This window comes from Vulpes lagopus, chromosome 24 (genome assembly GCF_018345385.1).
Source record: "Vulpes lagopus strain Blue_001 chromosome 24, ASM1834538v1, whole genome shotgun sequence".
In the NCBI taxonomy this organism is placed as follows: Eukaryota; Metazoa; Chordata; class Mammalia; order Carnivora; family Canidae; genus Vulpes; species Vulpes lagopus.
Window position 1 is genome coordinate 33,193,315 of NC_054847.1, and position 16,175 is coordinate 33,209,489.

The window sequence follows — 16,175 nt, forward strand, 5'->3', positions numbered from 1 at the left end:
CGGCTGAGCCCTGCACTGGCGGAGTTCCCGTCACGGGCCTCGGAGCCGGCCGCATCTACAGCCGCGTCATCGGTGGTCCCGGGAGGGGCGCTCGTGCAGCCGGAGCCGATGATGGACGGGCCACCGCACGGGGACGTGGCACACCTGAGTCGGTCTCACTCCGACCTGCAGAACCCGGGAGGCGGCGGCCTGTGCCGCATGGACGGACCCTGACCAAGGACCCTGTGCCGCATGGACGGACCCTGACCAAGTCCCTGGGGGGCCGCCCCAGGACGCGGCTAGCTGGGTGAGGGCTGCGGAGCCCGGAGGATCACAGGTGGCCACAGGCGAGCCAGGAAAGGAGCTCCCAAGGTGGCGCATGCGGAGCCTCTGCTGCCCGTCCCGGACCCCGCGGTGCCTCCGGGCTCTGTCCACACCGCCTGCAGCCCTCTGGCCCCCCGGTCCTTGCCCACACGGCCGCCCAGAATCTCACCCCTCGCTGTTTATGAAGAGAACACAGCCGCAGAGGGGGAGCTTTCTGGAACGCTGGACCGTGGGAGGAGGGCACGGCACAACGAGATTCGCTCTAAATGGGCAGATCAGCACAAACTGAACATGAACAAAACCTTTAATCAGCCACAATCAAATCAAAAGAGGCTTCCCGGGGAGTAAGAGCCAGATGGGAAGTTAGTGCCGCGCACGGCCGCTAACACTCCACCCGTGCTCGCTGCTCCCTAACGAGCCAACGGCCCGGCCGGAGGAGCAAGGAAAGAAAGCCGCGGACACTTCCGTTTTCTTCCCTAAAAAGCACAGAGAATTACATGGTGTGAGGACCATGGGGCTGAAGAAGTCAACCTAATAAGATCCTTCCCTCGACCCGTCCCTCTGTAGCAGCCCAGCTCCCCTCCTGCCTTTCTACCTCTTCCTTCCTTCCTTCCTTCCTTCCTTCCTTCCTTCCTTCCTTCCTTCCTTCCTTCCTTTTCTTTCTTTTCTTTCTTTCTTTCTTTCTTTCTTTCTTTCTTTATTTATTTATTTATTTTTCTTTCTTTCTGTTTCTTTATTTTTTTCTTTCTTTCTTTCTTTCTTTCTTTCTTTCTTTCTTTCTTTCTTTCTTTCTTTCTTTCTTCCTGCAACAGCTGTATTGAGCTGTGACGCACGTACCGTTCAAGTTACGCAAAGTGTAGAACACGATGGGCCCGGTGTATCTACAGAGCCTGTGACCACCACCACGTTGGAGGATATCTTCATCACCCCAAAAGGAAATCCCACTCCCTTCGCAGCCACTCCCGGACCCCCATCCCTTCCATCCCCGGCCTTGGCACGGGACCACACGATACGTGGAAGGGTCTTGCCCGCTCCCTTCTCCTAGTGTAGAGCCCTCAGGGTTCATTCGCATGGTAGCTCGTCTCACTGCTGGATCCTTTGTGTTGCCAGATAACATCCCACTCTGTGCGCTTATCATATTTTATTTATCCATTCACTCAGCTGCCCTCCCTCCCTCTTCCCTGATGGACGTCTGGACCATTTCCACATTCTGGCCATTAGGAATGAGGCTGCAATAAACATCCTGGGATAGATTTTTGTGTGGACATACCTCTCATTTCCCTCGCGTCCACATCCAGTAGCGGAATTGCTGGGTTACCAGGGGACTCTAAATTTAACCCTTTGAAGAGCTAACAAGCTATCTTCCGAGTCGGCGGGCCGTTTCACATTCCACATTACATTATTTTCTACATTCTTGCCGAAAAATCATCTTTTTTTATTAAGGCCATCCTGGTGGGTGGAAAGCAATACCCCATCGTTTTGATTTAGATTTCCCTCGTGATTAATGGTATTGATTTGTGTGATCATTGGCCACTGGTGTATCTTCTTTGGAGGAATGTCCATCCAGATCCTTTGCGTATTTTTTAGTATCTGTGCTGCCGAAGCGAGCACTCTTTGTGTATTTTTTAAGTGGGTTATTTAACTTCTTATTATTGAGTTGTAGGGGGTTCTTTATACACACACAGACACAAGTCCCTCGTCAGATGTATGACTTACAGGTATTGGCTCACGTTCTTTGGGTCGTCTTCTCACTTCCTTAATAGTATCCTTGGAAGCACAAAAGTGCTTAACTCTGATGAAGCCCGAATTATCTGTTCCTTCTTTGGTCATTTTTTGCCTGGGTGTCACATCATAAGACCAACTTCCTTTTTAAAACAAGGTTTTTTGGGGGATCCCTGGGTGGCTCAGTGGTTTCGCGCCTGCCTTCGGCCCTGGGCGCGATCCTGGAGTCCCGGGATCGAGTTCTGCGTCGGGCTCCCTGCATGGAGCCTGCTTCTCCCTCCTCCTGTGTCTCTGCCTCTCTCTCTCTCCCTCTATCATAAATAAATTAAAAAATAAAATCTTTAAAAAAACACTCTATAAAAAAAAAGGTTTTTTTCAGCTTGCGTTGCTCCATCGCAAGCATTGATTTTGTTTCCATTATAGCAGCAGGGCCTCTCCTTGGCCCAAGTCTCTCATACGTTCAGGCGCACAGCCTACAGTCGATGCAAGACATGCACGGGTGTTCACACCCCACTGGGTCCTGCCGCTCTCTGATGAGGACTATGATTATTATTGAACATTCACATGCCCGTGGAGGGCTTTTAGGCTTCTGGGGGCTTTCAGAATTATTAATTGCCACTTAAAATAGCTGTGAAGGATAGGAAGGAAAGGGGCCCCCCACCCTTCTGACCCCCTGCCACTGCCGTTCAGAGATAAGACGATTAAGAAGCTGTTACAAAGACAAATAATTCTCATCGGAGAAACTCTAACCTCTGAAGTTCTCTGACTTTGACGAGGAAGGAAGGAAGAAATAGAAACAGGGCGAAGCGAGACAAAGAGAAGCCATGGCACATGGCAAGGTGGGGGCCCCTGAAGCCTCACGGACTCCCGTGATTACTCACTCTCACCACCGCCCCTTTGATGCCCGACCTTGCCACAGCCAGAGGCGTCTTGTTCACGAATCCGGTTTCAGCAGCTGGCTCACCAATGTGGGCAAGGCTTTGCAGAAATCAGAAATTTCAGGCTCCCACACGCTTCCCTAGCTCACCTGCTGTAATTATCTCCCACGTTTCCCATGCTCACACCTTCTCAAATTCCTCAGTTTACCAAAACCACTGGATCCCTGAAACCTCCTTTGCTCTCAGATGCACTTTCCCTCTTCTCCCCAGCGCAGACTCCTCCCTGTGAGTGATCTGAGACCCAGACGGTGCCGCCTCCCTAGGGAAGCCTCCCCAGTTTCACCAGGCAATTAACAGACGCTGCCCTTGGTGGCACCCCCAGCATCTCCTTCATGAGCCTATTATTATTATTATAACCCAGACGGCAGCTGGAGCTGCCCTGCCCTTTACGCTCTAGCTCCCACTGCCTTGCGCCACGATTCCACATTCCACAGAACATTCGACACGTGTCAGAGCTTTCTGAAATTCCCAGGGGACGAGCAGCAGATGCTGTTACTTCTGATTTTTTTTTTTTATCTCCACTGAGTCCTTCCTCTTGGCATGGAGTCCTGTGACTGTTTCCTGATTCTGCAAACAAGGACCTCAACTCCTCGTGCTCATTTCTACTGCAGTAAGCGGCCCCTGATGCTCCCGGCCTCCTGGTGTCCCTGCCTAGCGAAGCTCACCCTCCGTGAGGAACCTGCTTCAAATCAACAGAACGGAGGGACGCCACTTTGCGATCAGATGGCACGCGACTGGTGTTAGGTCTTGCTAGCAGGTCCCCTTTCACTGACTGGAGTCTCCAGTCAATAGCCAGCCAGCCACTGGGGCCCTCAGCCCGACAGATGTCAAGGCCCTGAGCCCACCATCACCCACACTCGTGAGCTGCGCTGCGGATCCTTGCCCACCAGGCCTCACACGGGGCCCTGGCCCCGGCTGACACCCTGAGAGCCGCCGCCACGCAGGGAAGCAGAGCTCCCAACCAAGCCACACCCAGATCCCCCACCCGCGGAAAAACAGAGACAACAAATGTGTATTGTTCCTGCAACAACAGACAACGACGCAGCCACCTAATAAACAGCCCTGATCAGCGGGGACTTCTGCATGTGCACAAGGCCACACTCACGGCATGGAAGACAGAGACCTCCCGTCACAGAAGCGCTAAAAACACAAAGCCAAATACTGGGCACTTGGCTCATAAGAATCGTGACCCTCTCCGCCGTGTTACTCAGCCTCCCTTCCTCATCCTCCATGACATCTCCTGTCTCGCACAAAACAATTACCATCGAGGTCTAAAATGCGCAAACACTCAGACACAGAAATATAGATTTTGAAATTATTTGCCGCTGGCAGGTCTTAACCAGGTACGCCAGCAAAGCACCTTCTTCTCCCTAGTTCTTGCCCAAGGCAGGGAGTGAGGAAGGACCCTTTATTTTCCCAAGGGCACACTATAACATAACAGACTTAACACCATTTACTATGATGCGTCATAATTATGTGTCTACATGCCTTTCTCCCCCACCAGACTCAGTTTTTCAAGAAACATGCCTGAGTTTCATCCATCTTCGTATTCCCTGTATGCGGCACGAGGTTGATTAAGCGGTCAAGACCCGGTAAATGTCCGCTGAGTGTGTATTCATCACACAGCATTACGCTAAAACATCTACATTTGAAATTAATTATTAATGCATTATTAAACCAAGAGAGCCACCGTGCTTGGGCTACACGTAAAAGTACACTATAGCAAGATCCTCGGATATTTCAAATAACTAGAACTCTTTAAAATAGGTTCAAGAAAAACTATTACTCAGATAAATCCAATACTAGAGCCTGCTGTCAGGCTCCAATGTATTAAGTAAACGCTCTTTTAAAAAGCATATGTTCGTTACTAGACATTCTATAACTCATGGGGGAATATATTAGATTTTTGGCTTAGAAGACAATTGCCTAGAAATTCCAAGTGTAGGAAATTAGCAAAAGAGGGTAAAGTATCAGCACGATTTTTAAAAGTGAAAAATTGGAAAACCAACTATGCAACAACAGGTGCAAGTTAAGGAAATTATGGTACAACCACACAGTGGCTTAAAAGAGATGAACTAGATCTTATTAGCTCAGAAAGACGTCTACAGTGTAGTCTTGTGTGAAAAGAGTAAGTAACAGGGCAGCTTGGGCTAACCAGCTCAGCAGTTTAGCGCTGCCTTCGGCCCAGGGTGTGATCCTGGAGACCTGGGTTCGAGTGCCATGTCGGGCTCCCTGCATGGAGCCTGCTTCTCCCTCTGCCTGTGTCTCTACCTCTCTGTGTATCTCGTGAATAAATAAATAAAATATTTTTAAAAAGAAAAGAAAAGAGGGATCCCTGGGTGGCGCAGCGGTTTAGCGCCTGCCTTTGGCCCAGGGCGCGATCCTAGAGACCTGGGATCGAGTCCCACATCAGGCTCCTGGTGCATGGAGCCTGCTTCTCCCTCTGCCTATGTCTCTGCCTCTCTCTCTCTCTCTCTCTCTCTCTCTGTGACTATCGTAAATAAATAAAAATTTTTTAAAAAATTTAAAAAAAAAAAAAAGAAAAGAGTAAGTAACAGAGGCCCCTGGGTGGCTCGATCGGTTGAGCCTTCAGCTCAGGTCGTGATCCTGGAGTCCCAGGATTGAGCCCCAGGTCGAGGAGCCTGCTCCCCTTCTCCCTCTGCCCCTCCCCCAGCTCGTGTGTGCACTCTCGCTCTCTCTCTCAAATAAATAAATAAATAAATAATCTTAAAAAGAAAAAAAGAGGAGGTAACAAAGCACCGTTTGTAAAAAACACAATTGCCTATATTTACCTGTACATATGTAGAGAAAAACATGGAAAGATATACCCCAAAATATTAATACCAGGAGTTACTGCATTATTGGTGATCTTTCTACTTTCCTATATTTCTCAGATATTTTGCAATGAGCATGTATTTTCCTTTTAATCAAAATATTTAAAACTGTTTAAAAAGAGACGGGAAATACTCAATGTTATCCCAGCTTAGCAGACATGGAAGACCGACCATTTGCTAAATTAATATTCTGGAAGGCAAAGGCACCTGACATCATCTATGACACTTTAATCCTAAAGGCAACTTTAAATAAATAGACTCATTCGAGCCTCCTGAAACTCTGTGCAGTAGGAAGAACTTATTAAGTACATTTTAAAGGTATTAGATGACTTGTTCAAGTCACGTGTCGAGTAAACAAAAAGAGCTAGATGTAGAGGTTATGGTTTCTGCCTCCCAAAGCGGGGAAGAGAACGCTATGAAAGGTTCCAGAAGCTGCTGGTCACCTCGAATATGGGCCACAAAGTAAGGATCGAGGGTGTCCCGTGAATATTCTCATGTCCTGAGTGCCGCAATTCCTTCTCCACGAACACCAAAGGCCACTGGACGAGTTCATTTTCCATGTTGTCTGTTTTGGAAAAACTGCTGAAATTCTCAGCGACTATTCTTTTCACTGGTCCCACATGTAAGCCCAGGCCGCACCGGGCCCTAGAAAGGGAAGCAGGCGGCAGGTTAGAGACAGAAGCCGCAGGCCGGGCGGGCAGCCGTCCCTGGGGTGCGTGCCTCCCACTGGAGCCCCGTGGGTGTGTGGACGGCAGCTGCAGGCCTCGCGCTGAAGCAGAGCAAAGAGCCTCGGGAGCAGGGCCCCTGTGAGGGGCCGGCGGGGAGGGCATCCGGAAGGGCCGGGAAGAGCAGGCCCAGGGTGCAGCCGGGCCAGCAGCGCCACAGAATCCAGGCCCCGGCTCTGGGAGAGGGGGAGGCCGCCGGGGAGCGCCGGCCGGGGAGCGGGGCAGCACATAGGAGGCCTGGGGGGGGCGGTGCCAGGCTCTGCTGGGACCTGGGCAGGGACAGGCTAGGAAGGAAACGGAGCAGAGGGCAGCGCCCAGGTGCCACTGCCAGCGACCCTAGACACAAAGGCGGGTGCCTCTCCAAAGCTAGGGCACGGGCTCTGGGACAAGGCCGCGCCCCTGGGGACCTGGATTGCGGCAGGGGCGGGCGGCCACATGGGGCTGTGCCGGAGGCTCCCAGTTGCCTCTGGCAGGTCTGCTGCTAGTCCAGTCCCTTTGCAGGGAGGCACCCGTGGATTCTGGTCTGCGGCGCGGCCATGGTTCTGCCTCTGGTCCGCGCTGTCAGGGAACTTCCCCGTGGACCCGGGCACACCAACTGCTAGGTCAACTGTGTAGACCTTGCCACTTCATGTTTCAGTCATTTTCAACTGGTGTAGACACTGCCAGACGGTGACAAGCCTCCCCATAATCATCGAAGGAACTGGTGGGTTAAAGACAATGTCACACGGACAACACGTGAACAACGTGACATCTGCCCACATGTGACCGTCCCCATTTTCTGCGGGAAGAGGCTGAGGCAGGGGTGGCTAACAACGTGCCTACAACCCAGTTAGGGAGCCTGGGCCTCCAGCAAACCACGCCGTCCCCAGCCACCTGCACCTGCGCCCAGAACCAGACACCGGGGCCGAGGGCGTGACCAGGCCAACAGCCCTCCTCGCAGAACGAGGCTGGAACAGTCTCCTGCTCATCGCACAGTTTCAAAGACCTTTGTTAACGTTCACCATTTGCAAAATGTAGGTCGAAAGAAACAACTCACACCCCACATAAGACACAGGGCGTATGGAGGGAAGCATGCTGGGTGTCAGGCAATGGAAGCGGGAAGACGAGACGTGGTATAGGGAACAGGACAAATGCCTGCCCAAGGGACTCTCTCCAGGCAACTGTCTCCTCAGGAGAATAAAGAACTAGTTTTGCCAAGTTCTCACATTTTTTAAAGAAAAGTGGGAAACTGAGGTTCTTGTACAAAATCCCGCCAATTTTCAAGTCTTGGAACTCATTCAAAACTATTTTTCTCTGAAGGATGAGCCAAGCAAAACCCATGCGCAGGGCACACCCGGGCGGCTCGGTAGTGAAGCGCCTGCCTTGGGTTCGAATCATGAGGGCTCCTGATCAGGCTCCCCGCTCAGCCAGGGGTCTGCTTCTCCTCCTCCCTCTGCCCTCCCCCGAGCTTAGGCTCCCTCTTATTTTCAAGATTAAATAAATAAAATCTTTAAAAAAAAAAACAAACATCTGCACGCTTAGGCTGCTCCCTCCATCCTAGAATCACTGTGGTTCTCAACGGACAATGCGATAACAGCCTTCAGAGTCCTAGAAAGTAGCAGAAATTCTGGAACATTGAGGAGACAATCTTCAATATCTGACTACACACAGAGCTTGGTGTCGGCCTGGTTATATCTAATGGCAAGTACACGGATCCTGACGTCCCTCGGGTTCACCCCTGTTGGTCTACGAATGCAGCCAGGGCCCCAGAGTCAAGGCTTCCCCAGGTGGACTCCAGGCCCTCAAGGCGCTCTGCGAAAACACCCACTGAGGTGCAGGAAGGAGATGTTCCACTTGATGTTTCTATTTTCTTATGCTCCTAAAGGTGCATTTTTATAGACGCATCACAACGTTCACGGCAGACTTGAAAGGAGCACATACCTATATTCCCCAAATAATAAATACACATAAAAAGGAAAACAGACTTTTTCAAAATAACGGGCTATGACAGTTCCACCAACACTGGCCTGAAAATACACTCAGGCCAAGAAACTAGATCATAAAACCCAAGAAATTCTATCCATACACAGTCATGAAATCCAAGCAACACTGTCTACACAAGTAGGGCACACAGGGAATTCACCGGCGGCGTCTATATTAAGCCAGAGCTTGACTCCCAGTGCCCGGCCACGGCTGCCCAGCAGGGCCGCCCTGAAACCAGGGCGCATGGAAGGAAGTGCTGTCCAGGGCAGGCCTGGATCCCGCCTGCGCCCCGAGCTGCGTGCCCTGCACCGGACACCCGCCAGCACTCGCTCGGCAGGGACTCCTACCGCGGCTCTGCCCTCCAGCCCTGCTGGCGCGGCCTGCCATCTACGAGGGCTCCTCCCCCGCCCCCCAGCTTCACTTCTGGCAAGTTCCTTGGCGGGGAACGTCTGTTCTGAAGGTTTGGTGAGGTCTGTTAAACGCAGATAGCCCACCGGCCAATCGAACCACCGGCGCAGAAGCTTCCGGAGGAACTTTGGGTGAGGCAACATGCAGGCACTCACGGAGCTGTAACGGGAGAGGAAGTGCTTTAACCTGGATCAAGACCCAGCCCGCAGGGAACGGTCCTGCAGCCGGAGCCTCGGGAGCACCGGTGTGCGCCCCACGTCCCCACCGCGACCCTACGAGCCCCGGCCTCTCGCCCACACGGTGCAATCAAAGGCCACTTGCACACGTCCCGGCCTGCGGGCTGTCACCGCTGACCCCGACCGGCCGACAGCAGGAAGCGACCGCAGACCCGACGACGGGAAACAGGGAGGAAGATGCTGCTTCACCCCCAGTGACATCCCGAGAGGAGCCCAGTGCACAGCGAGGCGCTCGCTCCCCAGGAGCCCCACACATTTCTGCTGTTTTAGAGCAAAATCCATCCTTTGTTTTGGATCTTTCTTTTGAGAGAATAACAATCTCTGCCAATATTTGCAGCTAAGCAAGCAAGACTATGTCATGACTCCTCAAGAAACACAAGTAGCCCCCCGAGTACGAGTCGCCTCATCTGTGCAACACCCACCCAGGCCGGGTCAGAAACGGGGCGCTCCTGGGAAACCGTCAGGTCTCAGCCAGCCCGCACACCCGCTCTCATATCCTTTGGTGGTTCGCTCGCCTACTAGGCCTAGAGGATCGCGCGCGCGTGCCGGCTGGGTTTGGGGCTGCACAGTTCTCGGTGTCAAAGCCGACACGGGCCTCGCTCCGGAAGTCACTCGTGCTTCTCCGACGTTTAGCACAAACACACGTACGCTTGACATACCAATGACGGCCGCAGCAACGGTTCAGCGAACCAAGAGCTTGGGGTCTGACTTCCACGGCGATGTTAACATAACCCGATAGGTCATCACTATGTCGGTGACACCTGGGCGGGGGGTGGGAGGGGTGGCCCGTAAACTCATTTGGCAAAAAGGAGGCCGGGCGGTGGAGGCTGCCCAACAGGTGACCGTCTCGGCAACCCAAGGCCCTATGCCAATCTGCACGCGCCGCAGGGTCCCGCCTGCACCTGCTACATCATAGTTGCTACGGATCGTAGACGATTCCAGATCAAGAAACAAGTAATCGAAGCTGCATATTTAATAACTTGTTCACGCTGAAATTCCTTGTGCTATTAATATCTAAGTTCCCTTCTGTGACTTTAGGCTATTTTAAAAGAGGGGGAAAAAAAAATACAGAAACCTTGTTACCATGGAGACGGTAAGCCGGTCAGCCCATCTGCTGAAGAGGATATAGAATTCTGTAAGTAGAATTTTAAAAGCCTTACTATGAGGACGACTTCCTGAAACACGGTAGCGGGGCGGGAGCCACATACAGAAAGTCTGGCAAACGGCCATTTGCAAAAATTTGGGCTGTCATTATTTTGGCACTAAGCGTGAATTCGCAGTAATTCTCATTAAGGGGAAACTATTAATATCCATACATCAGAACGCTAAGGACATGAAACCTATTCCGGCATGTTCTGCGCTAATGTTTATACCATTTTTTAGGGAAAAAGATCTAAGAATCTATATTAAAAACTAGTCCAGGGAAGCCTAGGATTTGGCTTACTTGTTTTTTTTTTAAATGCTCCCGATATTTACCTCAAGCGTTTATAAAACAAAAATGACGCATTTTACATAAGCACAGCATGAAGGTACGATGACCCCTTTAGGGCCTTCTAACATTGAGCCTCTCTGTCCCCCGTGGACGGCCCAAGGCAGTCCGTGGGTGCAAGGTGATGGGAAGGTGCGACTAGTTCCCAGACTGTCCGTGACGGGTGAACTAGGTCTCCTAAACAGCAAAATTCCAGGCTAAAGAACGTTCTCGCCTGAAGATCAGCATCTCAAGTCAAGTATAAAAATAGGCAGGGGTGCCTGGGTGGCTCCGGTGCTCATCTGCCTCAGGCTCAGGCCACGGTCCTGGGGGCCCAGCCTGGGCTTCTCCCTCTCCCGGTGCTATTCCCCCTGCCTGTGCTCTCTTTCTGTCCAAAAAATAAATAAATTCTAAAAAAAAAAAAATAGCGATAGAGACCCTTAAATGCTAAAAACCTTTTTCACAGATAATATCTCTCAGTCGGGGCTCCCAGGAGCCTTGTGAGGAGGCGCAGCAGCTACTGCTTCCGTCTCACGGAGGCGGAGACGAGAACTTGAAGAGACGGGGCACACGCCACACGTAGGGGAGGGTGAACCCTGGGCCAGCTGAGGGGTTTCTACAGAAGGACAGGGAGAGGCCCTTGCGGGGCAGTGTGTCACCGCCGCCGGCCTCCGGGAGGAATCACACGTCTACCCGGAGCGCTTGGCGGATCTAGTGGGGCCGCCGCCAGCCGTCCACGCGCAGAGGTTACGGCGTCAGCACGAGGATGCCCTCAACCCACAACGACTTCCCTCCTCCTGGTTACCAAAGGTCCCAAAACGCACCCAGTGCACCCCGCAGTCCCCGCACCAAACCCAACACACGCGGGAGCGTAACCTCCACCAACGTGACGCGTTAGCCCAGCGCCGTCTCCCCGGGGCGCAGGCTGGCAATCAGGCTCTATGTTTACTCAAGGACTCAGCCACCACCCCCAGCTTCCAGCGCCGTCCCCAAGTCTGGCGAGAAGTCAGCAGAAGAACGGAATTATTAGGAATTTTGAACGAGCTGATACAGGAGTGGAAACAAATGAACTGCTAAGTATGTAACTAAAAACAGGTTAGGGACGTTAACGTGATCGGAATGGGGAGCGCGGGATAATGAAAACTCCGAAAATAACCAGTGACACGGTTTTTAAAAACAGAACAAAAGAGGTCATTGTTGGCACAGTTGTCAGCCTGCTGTCACTGCGTAAAGCCAAGCCCACCCTCGTCACCACGGAACTCTTCAGGAGGCGACTCCCGACACTCAACACCTCCCTTCCACCAAGAAACGCGGCCATCGCGTCAAAAGCTCTCATGACCGCAGCGCGAGGGGCTGAGCCAGTGGGGATGGGCCGTGCTTGGGAGGGAAGCAGGACCCAGGACCAAAGACAGGGCCTGCGGCGGCCAGAGGGGAACCGGCCCGCTGGGTGCAGGGGGGCAGCGCTGAGCCGGCTGGGGCACCCGAGGGAGCCCGCGCGGACCCAGGTGGGAGGAGGCTGCCAGCAGGAGGCCGCGGGGGTGGGGGGGGCGCAGATGCTTTCTGACCCTCAGAGCCGCCCCACCTCCTGGGATCACCATCGCCCACAGCCGTGTTCATGTCCCCGCCATCGCCAGCAGCATCGGCACATCCGCCCCCCGCAGCCAGGTCACCCGCACAGCCCTCAGCCCCCTGGCCTGTCCTCTGAGCGAGCACATGGGAATCCACAGAGGCTTGAGGCACCGGTCTTGCCCCGCGACGGGAAGGAGGCCACGACCTCGGGAGCAGAACGGCTCCCGGCCACGGCGAGGGCCTCAGGGCTGCGGGTGGCCTCCAGGTGGCTCACGGCCACCGCGGGGACCTGGGGCCACGGCACCTCTGCTCCGGACACACTGACGGGGGACGCGAACACTGCTGGGGAGGAGGAGGCTCAGAGGCTGTCGCGGTGTGGCCCTGAGGCCCTACGGAGGGCCTGGCAAGAAAAGCAGTGGACGGGAGTGCGGTACCGCCGGGCCGGGGGCCTGGGGCCTGGGGCAGAGGGTGCTGGCCAGGGCCTCCTCTGGTCTCGGACTCCCCCAGCCTCAGCCTCAGTCTCCTCCAGCCTCAGCCTCCTCCGGCCTCGGCCTCCTCTAGCATCAGCCTCCCCTCCGACCGCAGCCTCCTCCAGCCTCAGTCCCACCACCTGCAGGCCCCACCACCTGCAAGCCCCACCGTCTGGTCTCAGCCTCCTCCAGCCTCTGCCTCCTCCAGCCTCAGCCTCCTCCGGCCTCTGCTTCCACTGGCCTCAGCCTCCTCTGGCCTCCACCTCCACTGGCCTCCGCCTCCTCCAGCCTCAGCCTCCTCCAGCCTCTGCTTCCTCCGGCCTCCACCCCATCGCCTGCAGGCCCCACCATCGGGCTGCACCACCGGGCGGGCATCCAGGCCATGGCTCCGACGGCGCACCAGCCCCAGGCAGTACCCCACTGAGCCCAAGGCGGGGCAAAGGTCCCAAAGCAAAAATGGGGGAACATCCAAACGGCACAAGGGAGACCAGAGAGCAGTGCCTCCGTCCCACCCCGCCCAGCCCAGAAAGGGAAGTGTCCGGGGCTCCCCACACCCAGCAAGGCCAGGGTGTGCACAACCACAGCCGCTGTCATTTTGTTCTCTGGGCCCAACACGCCGCAGCCGCACCTCTGGGCAGGACACCACGCGCATCTCTGGGCAGGATACCACAGCAGCCACTCGTGTGTCTCAAGCAAACATCCCACCACCATCCCTGACCCTCAGTCCGCGGTCACCCTGGAGCCCTGCTTCCAGGAACGTGCTCCTCTCCGATGCTCCCATTCTTAAGCCACCGCTCGCATCCTTAGCACCCGCCTCAGCTCACCAGCAGCAGGCCCGGCCACCAGGTCCCCACCAGATGCGGGCCCTCAGGCCTCCGTCATCCTGCCCCGCTGCCGGCGGTGTTCACCGCACATGCACGGCACATCGGACACCTGTTCTGTCCCCCCGCAAGGCCCAGAGACAAGGACACGCCAACCCCCTGCCTTCTTGGCACTTACAGTCCTGCAAGGACTGATGGGAAGGAAGAAGTGAGACGACGATGACGAAACTGGGTGATGTTTGGTAATAAAGGGACGCAACAGCGAGTACGCCCAGGAGGGGACCTTCCTGGTCTCCTTCGCTGAGCTCTAGGAGGCTCGTGGAGGAGCGGGAGCAGCCAGGGCAGGGCTGGGAGAGAGCACTGCAGGACGAGGGCAGGGTGCAAAGGCGCGGGGCCAGGACCGACTGAGGCTGAGAGTCCACGGGGAGGCCTTGGGGGAGGCCCCGGAGGGGAGTCCAGAGCGGCACGCGGGGGCATGGGGGTGGCGCAGGGAACTAGCCGGCCGGGCAGGACCACCGCGATGGTTGAGCCTTGGGGATAGTGAGCAGTGCAGATCACACCTTCCACGTGAAATCCATTTGGAGGCTTTCGAACGGGGGACGACATGGTCCAATCTCCTCTGTAAGAGCACGACTCCGGAGGTGGGGCCCAGAACGGGGCCGGCGGGGAGTGGGAGCAGGGAGACTCTGAGCGGAGCGAAGAAGGAGGAGGGAGGCTCTCGGGAGAAGTCAGGGTGCTGGCAAGAGACGTGGAGAAGTGGACGGGTTGAGACAGCTTTGGGGACAGACCCGCTGCCGGGACCATCGGACTCATCACTTCGGCATCATCCCAGAAGTCTTCCGTGAAGAGAGGATGTAGAGGGTGGCCTGCAGCGAGCGTATGCCACCGCCGTCCGCAGGCCCTGTGCCGCACCTCCAGGGGCCACAGGGAGCTTGAGGAGGACCCTGGAGGGCAGTTCAGGTGCAGTCCTCCCCTTCGGAGCACCTCCGGGTGTGCGGATCACATCACGGGAGCACCTCCGAGTGTGGTATCATACCACGGGAGCACCTCAGGGTGTGCAGACCATATCACAGGAGCACCTCCGAGTGTGAGATCACATCACAGGAGCATCTCCGAGTGTGCAGATCACGTCACCAGAGATCACAGCTGCAGTTTAATTCAAAGGAATGTTTACATCAAAGCCAAACTTGGCGAACCACTAGGGTGATAAGGCAGAGTCTGCCGGGCTGGCCCCAACATCCACTCTCTTTCCCGCCACAAATAGCACCACCACGATTTTTAGCCTTCGCGTGGCTTGACGTTTCTTAGTCTCCTCTGAAGGCAGATGCAGCCTCATGACAAAGTTTAGGCCAATGGGTCTGGAGCACAAGAAATAGGTTTAACTTCTAGATCATTCTCTTCAAAACGGAACTGTTTATTCTCTTCCTACCCACTTGAGCTGCCAGGGAACCCTGAGGACTGGAGCAGCCACGCCAGACCCAGAGCTGGAATCTAAATGTTGAGAACGGCAGGGCCTGCCCTCTGGCCGGGGCCTTGAACATGGACCTCTCAGAACAGAGCCACCTGCCCCTGCGAACTGCCCAGCTCCCTGGACTGACGGGGCTCCGAAATACGCATCGTATCTTTCTGCTTCAGGGGCACGGCCGCCTAGCATATGCCCAGGCAGAGCTTCAACGGCCAACGCACAGCCCACCCGCATCTCTCACCCCGTCTTCTGCAAGAAGTCAAACCCGCCAGGGAATGCAGTGCTCCAGTGGAGTGACAGCAGCAGCAGGGGAGCCCCCGCTAACCCGGGAGACACAGAGTACGAGCGCACAACGAACTTTGTTGCTGTGGTCGTTGTTTCAGGGCAGACCTTGTTACTGCAGCATCACCTCGCCCGTCCTGACTAGTACATCCTGGTTGGAAACGGCTGCTCCGAGATCTTCCCCGGGGTGACCTGAGACCCGGGAGCAGCATCCACCACCTGGGGAGTTCTGAAAGACTCAATGCCTCCGAAGTCATAATGAAGCTGGACCTACAGCCCGGGCCCGTGGATTTTTACATATTTATGTGGTGATCCTCACACGCAGCCAAGGTTGGAGCACCACAGACATCTGCGGACCATGCAGCAACGGCTCCCTCACAAGCGCTTTTATTGAACTGAATGCCAGCATGATGAGGCCCGTCAGCCCTACACTGAAGGATGCACAGGAACCCACGAGGAAGTGCCCCTTCACGGTCTAACACGGGAGGGCTTTCCCTCTAGCCTCATGCGGGAAGTGCTTGTGCTCTTCCTAAAGAACAACTTTGTTGTCACGCCGGGACATTGTGAATCCTGTAAGCGATCATCCTTTCTTCTTCAGATCGTTCTTAGGAAGATGAGAGCCAGACTTGGGGTTCCCACCAAGTAACCAGAGCCAGACTTGGGGTTCCCACCTAGCCAGCAACCAACATGTCATGTCCTGTGCACACAGTCTCACCTTGTTCCCTCCCTAGTTCGTTTTGTTGGCTTAGGATACCCTATAAGCTAATAGAAGTCATTTCTAGAACAAGCCAGGATATAAATAATAGTTTTAAATAATAAATGAGGAGCACGTGCCCTTGACGGGAAGAGAGATGAGAAAGTAGTCACATGCACTAACCCACGTGCCTGGAAGCACGTGAGATCCGTTAAAACACACCCACTGCAGTCCCCCTACTAAATAGTCAAGATCACTTAAAAACAGAAGCTCCTGCT

The 16,175-nt window shown here is 54.6% G+C and overlaps 1 protein-coding gene across 1 annotated transcript in view; it reads right to left on the reverse strand.

Annotated features, from left to right (window-relative positions):
- Window positions 1–16,175, reverse strand: part of CACNB4 (calcium voltage-gated channel auxiliary subunit beta 4) — a 221,826-nt gene that overhangs the window by 191,197 nt on the left and 14,454 nt on the right. The gene's annotated exons all lie outside the window — the stretch shown is intronic.